An 8,916-nucleotide genomic window follows, 5' to 3' on the forward strand; every position below is an offset into this window, starting at 1 on the left:
CCAGAGCAAAAAAAGCACAGATGATAGTGTTACTCACTTAGAGTCGGTCACCCAGCTGTGTCCGAACACATAGGGGTCATTGGTCACGATGCCGTCTGGCTTTCGCATGTCATCCTTGGCATTGTCATTGTAGTCTCCACACAGACCACACAATGTGTCCTTGTAACTGCAGGTCACCAGGTGGAGGCAAAGGAAAGGGTGGAGAGGAATTCATTCACGGGCAGTGTTGTATTTGTCATTGCACGCAGTAACACGCCGTCCCACCAGTCTTTTGCGGAGGGTTTGAGCATTGATTAAAAACAACCACCTCAACAAAGTTTACAAAGGTTGCCGACTGCAGGGTGTCACACCAGGTGAATTAACATAGGAATGAGCCTAGATGCATATCAATTGGCCATTGTGTGACCTGTAGTGTAGGTGTTATATTAAGCAATGTGCGTGTGACGTCCCACCAGAGATAGATTCACCAATGCAACAATGTTCACGGGACTACTGCTCTGGTACTGTACGTATCTTTAAATCAGATCAGTCAAAAGATTAAAATAACAGACTGTGATGGGTGTCACTCACTCTTTGATCACTTTGATGTCCATGAAGTGGTTTCCATCGTAGTGGACGGTCACACCAAAGTCCATGGCTACAGTGTAGTGTTTCCCAGACTTGAACACAGAGACACCACTGGCTGAAGTGACTGGCAGGTTGACATTGGTCCCATTCAGCTACGCAAGAGCAACAGGAGCGAGACAAACATGACAATTCATTAGAGAGATAGAAAGTTAAAGTTGTTTAATTATCAATGGTTTTAAAGCATATTATCAGGACTCAAGCAGCAGTAAGTAGAAATGTGAAATCTGAGTGGAAAATCTGAGCAAGAATTTTGAAGTACTTTTACTTTACCAGCGTATTTCCAATTGTCTATACTTTGACTTCTACTCCACTACATCTCAGAGGCAAATATTGTACTTCTACTCAACAACAATTAAACTTTAGTTACTAGTTACTTTGCAGATATAAATGTATTACATTATAAAACATACATTCACCAATTCAGCCCTATTTTATACCTAGGCTATTTGAAAATAGCCGATCTACAAGCTCACAATGTGTCGCATCGACGCGTTGTGAGCTTGTAGATCTGCTATTTTCAAACATTTTAATACTTCTACGTTTGGTACTTAAAATACATTTTGATACCAATAATTTTGTACTTTTACTCAGGTAAATTTTGAATTTTGGACTTTTACTTAATTTAACAGAGTATATCTACATTGCAGTATAGATACTTTTACTCAAGTAAAACATTTTAGTACTTTTTCATTCGGAAACGTGTGCTTGTTTGTGTCAGAGAGACATCATAATGCTTGCTTCTCTTTCTCTGTCTCTCTCTGTTTGTGAGGGCCCTGAAGCCCTTGATAAACAGCCAATCTTATAAGAACTCTCATCATATTTGGACTCACTAATTCCACCCATCTCACCTGTACTGTGCCTCCCTTCAGGATGGAAATCTTTAGCATGCGCACGTACACGTGCACAGCCTTCACATAGGAAACGGTAGGTCTGTTGTGGCGGTTTTCGTTGTCGACATGGACCTCAAAGTTGGGCATGGAGGTGTGGTTACAGGGTTTAGACATCACATAGCTGCAGTTGCCCATGAAGTTGTACTTGCGACGGTCAAAGGTGGTGTAGTGTGGGTCTCCAGAGGCTATGCAGGTGGATGTAGCTGTAGGACAGATGGTGGAGGAAGGTATGTGTTACTGTGTGCTCGGGTTACAAGTTATGTTTCATCATCAATCATCACATAGCCAATCACATTGTCAAAGTTATAGGATAGCAACTGTTTCCTCTAAGGAAACGTCAAGAATATTATTAACCACCCTTTAAACTAGGCTTTGTCCATGTGAAATTAATCAAGATTAAGCAACTGCATGAACTATTTCTCTCTTAAAATGTAATCAGAAACCGTATATGCAAAATAGAGATTGCTCCCAGACAAGGTGCGTTTGTCATTATAAACGTCCTCAATCCCATAGCCTGTAGGGATGATTTCACTGCGATTGGCTAGTTTGTTGCATGGCCAACCGACAGACTACACCCCATAGCCCGGAATGATGTTTGGTCTAACAATGAACTAGCCAATCGGCTGGACAATTGGAGCAATCAGCTGGCCAAAGTTGTAACTTCATCCCTTTGTGTTAAAAGTATGACATGTTTTCCTTGACATTATCACCTTCGGGATAGCATCCTGCTACTCCGCTGACCTCACGACACTCCTCTGTGGGGTCACAGGGCTGAAGCACAGACTGAAATCTGTAGTTCCCTATACAGAGAAGTACCTGCCACCCTGAATGGCGTGGCGACTGCCAGCAGCCGCCATGAAAGGCGATCTCTCCAGGCTGACAAACATAAGACAGGGCATGAAGTCAGTCTTAAGGCTGCACATTGTAACTTTCCTGTTCTACTTGGGATTTGAACTCACATCAGATAGATCATTTACATATGGCGTCTAACCTCGTAGTAGTTGTTGTGTTCATCCAGACAGCCACAGGTCTCCAGTTTGACACAACGGCGTCCTTTAAAGACGTAGCCCGGCTTACAGAAGCAGCCACTAACGCAGGGGCCAGTACAGTTGGTGGAGGGTTCCTTACAGCTGGGACTACAAGCTGGACCACACTCATTGTACTCAGCATTAGGAGGACATGTTTCTGTGGGTCACAAAACAACGCAGAGATGAGAACATTAAATAAATGGTTCATAAATGAGGTATGAAGGACACTTGGTGTGCTTGGTTGGGTGCAGTTGGTCCTGGTGTTGGTGTTGGAGGTTTGGGTGTTGTTGGACCTGGAGTTGAAGGTCATATACAGTATTTTAGTACTTTTTTCAAGTTTATATTTGTAATTTTGGAACCAACCTTTCCTGATAGCGTTTGTGTCTCTGCATAAAAACATGTTATTTTACTGAATCTACATGCATTGAGTGTGAGGTCTCTTTTATTTACATCTGTAAATCTATGATGTCAGCACACATCTCTCAAGTGAAGTGAACTTACTGGGGGGGTAGCAGCCCAGATCTCCTCCTTGTAGTTTACACTCATGCAGTGGAGGGCAGTCTGCTGCAGAACAGTTGACGAAGGGAGCATTACACCTACACTTCAACAAACAGTTCTCCACATAAAACTCCTCTCCAGGCTGTGAGAGAGAGAGAGAGAGAGAGAGAGAGAGAGAGAGAGAGAGAGAGAGAGAGAGAGAGAGAGAGAGAGAGAGAGAGAGAGAGAGAGAGATTAATTCATAAGTCAAAATAAGTATGTTAAAGGTGCTCTATCTAGCTCTCCTCGTAGTAGTTGTATCTAGCTAATCCCATGTATAACGCACAAACTGTTTGGTCTTTTTTTTTATTGCGCTCTTTTCTCTCTAAGCACCTTAACGTCTATAAGTATATCATGCACAGTATACATACATTGCTGCTATGCTCAGGCACCTTAGTTTGTTTCTTTATCTCAGGTACTTTGTAAATATGTAGATAACTTGTTTGGCCTTCTATTGTTCTCTTGTTCGATCTCATTCCCACTTGCCCCCCACCCCTCTTCTTCTTCTCTCTCCCCACTCTTCTTTCTATGGAAATTAACGTTGCGATGGGAATGATGTACAAAAACAAATTTCACCCACTTTTTTACCTTGTAAACCTGTGATGTGACAATAAACCTGATTCTCAACATAGATAGACACGTGAAGGGCGTGACTGTGAGGAATGGTCTCTCTAATCTGATTCTGAACAAGAGTTGTTATTGGACTTTTGTGCCAGCCATAGAATGCACATAACAAACACCACGGCCGAACATATAGAAACATATACTACACATACAAGTGTACATGGTACCAGAGCACCGGTTGAACGTTAATGATCAATTCAGTTATTGTTTTATCTGATTTGAGGCCACATGTCTTGGACACTTGGGTGAAAAGAGGGGCTGAACTGTCAACCTATCACCATCTGGTGGTGAGTTGAGTCTGATGTCAGCGTGCCTGCTTTGTTTCCAAGAGATATAAAGAGTAATGCATGTAAAGCCATTGATTAATCAGTTGAGTAGACATTTCAGTCTCTCCTATATACAGTACCTCATAGTATTGTCCGTTGGTGTGTTTACATCCACAGTCAGAGGTCCTCACACACTTTCCAGCGCTGAGGATGTAGCCGGAGTCACACACACACGACTCCACACAGGGACCACCGCAGCCCGTGGGGGGCTTCCCGCACGTATTCTGACAGGGGTCTGCACACGGCTCATAGTGGCTGTTAGCAGGACAGTCCAGAGCTGCAGGAAGGAGAGAGAGGAACAGGTATAAACACACACACCCAAGAAACTGGAACAGGTACTTAATGTCAACTTCCCTGTATCTTTAGTTAAATTCTTTCTAATTGTGCTTATATTATTAGTACTATCGTTCATCTAACATCCATCCATCTTCCCATCTTTTCTGGCATCCACTGGCAGATAAGATCATTAATGGCCATCATTGCATTCCTCTCTCTGTTCCCTGTAACTGATCTATCGTTCCTTCCATCTGTCACTCCATCCGTCCATTCCTAACTCTCTGCATTCATCCCCTCATCCATCCATCTTTCCATCCCTCCATCCTCCACTGGTCAGTTGACTCACGGCAGAATGTTTGGGTCCTCCAGGGGGGGATGTTGACTCCACGGTCCTGGCACTCATTGACGTAGGCTTCAATGGACTCACACAGGATGGGCTTGGCCCCGTCCAGCTCACAGAGGTCAAACATACAGTCCTTGAAGTAGTCCTGGAGAATGAACAAACACATACAGTATTGAGAAAGGAGTTGAAAAGTGTATGTGTTCAAGTGCATATTTGTGTGTGTAAAAACACTCACATTGGGGTTGACCTTGCGGTGACAGACAGCAAAGGGTCCCCTCTTGTCCAACAGGATGCCACAGTATCCAGAGCTCTCATACAGATCCTGTTCCTCATCCGTACATCCCAGGACTGTGATGTTGGGCTTCTTATTACAGCTATGGAGACGCGTTTGTGGATGAATGTTTGTATTTTTGTTTTTGTCACGTTACTTAGCCACACATTTGATGACCGGCCGAGTCTCCCGTAGAAGACTCAATGATTCATTGAGAAAATAAATAATGATAAGTGCTTTATATGAAACATTAAGAAAAAACATATCAAGCCAGAGCAAAAAAAGCACAGATGATAGTGTTACTCACTTAGAGTCGGTCACCCAGCTGTGTCCGAACACATAGGGGTCATTGGTCACGATGCCGTCTGGCTTTCGCATGTCATCCATGGCATTGTCATTGTAGTCTCCACACAGACCACACAATGTGTCCTTGTAACTGCAGGTCACCAGGTGGAGGCAAAGGAAAGGGTGGAGAGGAATTCATTCACGGGCAGTGTTGTATTTGTCATTGCACGCAGTAACACGCCGTCCCACCAGTCTTTTGCGGAGGGTTTGAGCATTGATTAAAAACAACCACCTCAACAAAGTTTACAAAGGTTGCCGACTGCAGGGTGTCACACCAGGTGAATTAACATAGGAATGAGCCTAGATGCATATCAATTGTCCATTGTGTGACCTGTAGTGTAGGTGTTATATTAAGCAATGTGCGTGTGACGTCCCACCAGAGATAGATTCACCAATGCAACAATGTTAACGGGACTACTGCTCTGGTACTGTACGTATCTTTAAATCAGATCAGTCAAAAGATTAAAATAACAGACTGTGATGGGTGTCACTCACTCTTTGATCACTTTGATGTCCATGAAGTGGTTTCCATCGTAGCGGACGGTCACACCAAAGTCCATTACACTACAAGTGTAGTGTTTCCCAGACTTGAACACAGAGACACCGCCGGCTGGAGTGACTGGCAGGTTGACATTGGTCCCATTCAGCTACGCAAGAGCAACAGGAGCGAGACAAACATGACAATTCATTAGAGAGATAGAAAGTTAAAGTTGTTTAATTATCAATGGTTTTAAAGCATGTTATCAGGACTCAAGCATCAGTACGTAGAAATGTGAAATCTGAGTGGAAAATCTGAGCAAGAATTTTGAATTTTGAGGCAGTTAGTTAGAGAAGAAGATAAGACACATTGCAAGATTATTTCTAAAGTAAAGACCTATATCAATGCTGCTATGAATCGCCTGATTCCTACGATGTCACCATATACAATTTTGGAATTATAATAATCAGTTTGGCACTTGCACTGACACATACACACACATGGCTCTCCACTCTAAATTTGAGATATTTCTCAACTCGCACAAAATATTTACGACATACAATAGACGTACTAGCCTATATCTTAAAATCCTCACCCATATACCAATTTAACTGAGAACCGACTTCAAGTGGTGTAAAGTAACTAAGTACATTTACTCATCTCACCTGTACTGTGCCTCCCTTCAGGATGGAAATCTTCAGCATGTGCACGTACACGTGCACAGCATTCACATAGGAAACGGTAGGTCTGTTGTGGCGGTTTTCGTTGTCGACATGGACCTCAAAGTTGAGCATGGAGGTGTGGTTACAGGGTTTAGACATCACATAGCTGCAGTTGCCCATGAAGTCGTACTTGCGACGGTCAAAGGTGGTGTAGTGTGGGTCTCCAGAGGCTATGCAGGTGGATGTAGCTGTATGACAGATGGTGGAGGAAGGTATGTGTTACTGTGTGCTCGGGTTACAAATAATGTTTCATCATCGATCACATAGCCAATCACATTGTAAAAGTGATAGGATGGCAACTGTTTCCTCTAAGGAAACTTCAAGAATATTATTAACCACCCTTTAAACTATAGGCTTTGTCCATGTGAAATTAATCAAGATTAAGCAACTGCATGAACTATTTCTCTCTTAAAATGTAATCAGAAACCGTATTATGCAAAACAGAGATTGCTCCCAGACAAGGTGCGTTTGTCATTATAAACGTCCTCAATCCCATAGCCTGGAGGGATGATTCCACTGCGATTGGCTAGTTTGTTGCATGGCCAACCGACAGACTAAACCCCATAGCCCGGAGGGATGTTTGGTCTAACAATGAACTAGCCAATTGGCTGGACAATTGGAGCAATCAGCTGGCAAAAGTTGTAACTTCATCCCTTTGTGTTAAAAGTATGACATGTTTTCCTTGACATTATCACCTTCGGGATAGCATCCTGCTACTCCGTTGACCTCACGACACTCCTCTGTGGGGTCACAGGGCTGAAACACAGACTCAACGGTGTAGTTCCCTGCACAGAGAAGTACCTGCCATCCTGCATGGTTTGGCGAGCAGCCGCGATGAAAGGCGATCTCTCCAGGCTGACAAACATAAGACAGGGCATGAAGTCAGTCTTAAGGCTGCACATTGTAACTTTCCTGTTCTACTTGGGATTTGAACTCACATCAGATAGATCATTTACATATGGCGTCTAACCTCGTAGTAGTTGTTATTATACAGACAGCCACAGGTCTCCGGTTTGACACAACGGCGTCCGTTTAAGACGTAGCCCGGCTTACAGAAGCAGCCACTAATGCAGGGGCCTGCACATGTGGGGAAGGGTTCCTTACAGCTGGGACTACAAGCTGGACCACACTCATTGTACTCAGCATTAGGAGGACATGTTTCTGTGGGTCACAAGACAACGCAGAGATGAGAACATTAAATAAATGGTTCATAAATGAGGTATGAAGGAGTCTTGGTGTGCTTGTCGTGGTTGGTTTGGGTGTAGTTGGTCCTGGTGTTGGAGGTGGAGTTGAAGGTCACATATCTTAGTACTTTTTTCACAAGTTTATATTTGTAATTTTGGAATTAACCTTTCCTGATAGCTTTTGTGTCTCTGCATAAAAACATGTTATTTTACTGTATCTACCTGCATTGAGTGTGAGGTCTCTTTTATTTAAATCTGTAAATCTATGATGTCAGCACACATCTCTCAAGTGAAGTGAACTTACTGGGGGGGTAGCAGCCCAGATCTCCACCTTGTAGTTTACACTCATGCAGTGGAGGGCAGTCTGCTGCAGAACAGGTGACGAAGGTACTATTACACCTACACTTCAACAAACAGTTCTCCACATAAAACTCCTCTCCAGGCTGTGTGAGGGAGAGAGAGAGAGAGAGAGAGAGAGAGAGAGAGAGAGAGAGAGAGAGAGAGAGAGAGAGAGAGAGAGAGAGGAATGAATTCATAAGTCAAAATAAATATGTTAAAGGTGCTGTAAGTGAAAACAAAAATACATTTGTTAAAAAGTTAAAGCTCTATATACTCTGATCACAAAATGCATTTCCAGGTAGGACACCAATTTTATCCGATCAGGATATTAAACCCATGTAAGCCTATCAGCTTCAATGTCATAGTGTTCCAGTTCCAATTCGGTCTACATTTCCCTGGAAATGTACACATTTTCCAACAGCCTGGTAAATGACTATATTTCCAGGGAAATGCAGACATTCTCAGCAGACTGGGATAATTGGATAAAAAGCAATTAAGCACACAGACACACACTGACACCCTCCACAGAGCAGTCTGTCAGAATGCTCTTAAGTGGTTATAGTGCTATAGATAGGATGAAATGGAGAAGAACCAAAAGTAAAAGTACTAAAATGTTTGAAAATAGCAGATCTACAAGCTCACAACGTGCCGCGATGCGGCGCATTGTGAGCTTGTAGATCGGCTATTTTCAAATCGCCTAGGTAAAAATAGGGCTAAAGTGGTTAATGTATGTTTTATAATGTAATAATTGATATCTGCAAAGTAACTAGTAACTAAAGTTTTCAAATAATTGTAGTGGAGTAAAAGTACAAAATTTGTATCTGCGATGTAGTGGAGTAGAAGTAAAAGTATAGACAATTGGAAATACTCCAGTAAAGCAAAAGTACCAAAATCTTACTTAAGTACAGTACTTGAGTAAATATACT

The sequence above is a fragment of the Gymnoscopelus microlampas genome (genome assembly GCF_963454915.1).
Source record: "Gymnoscopelus microlampas genome assembly, chromosome: 9".
In the NCBI taxonomy this organism is placed as follows: domain Eukaryota; kingdom Metazoa; phylum Chordata; class Actinopteri; order Myctophiformes; family Myctophidae; genus Gymnoscopelus; species Gymnoscopelus microlampas.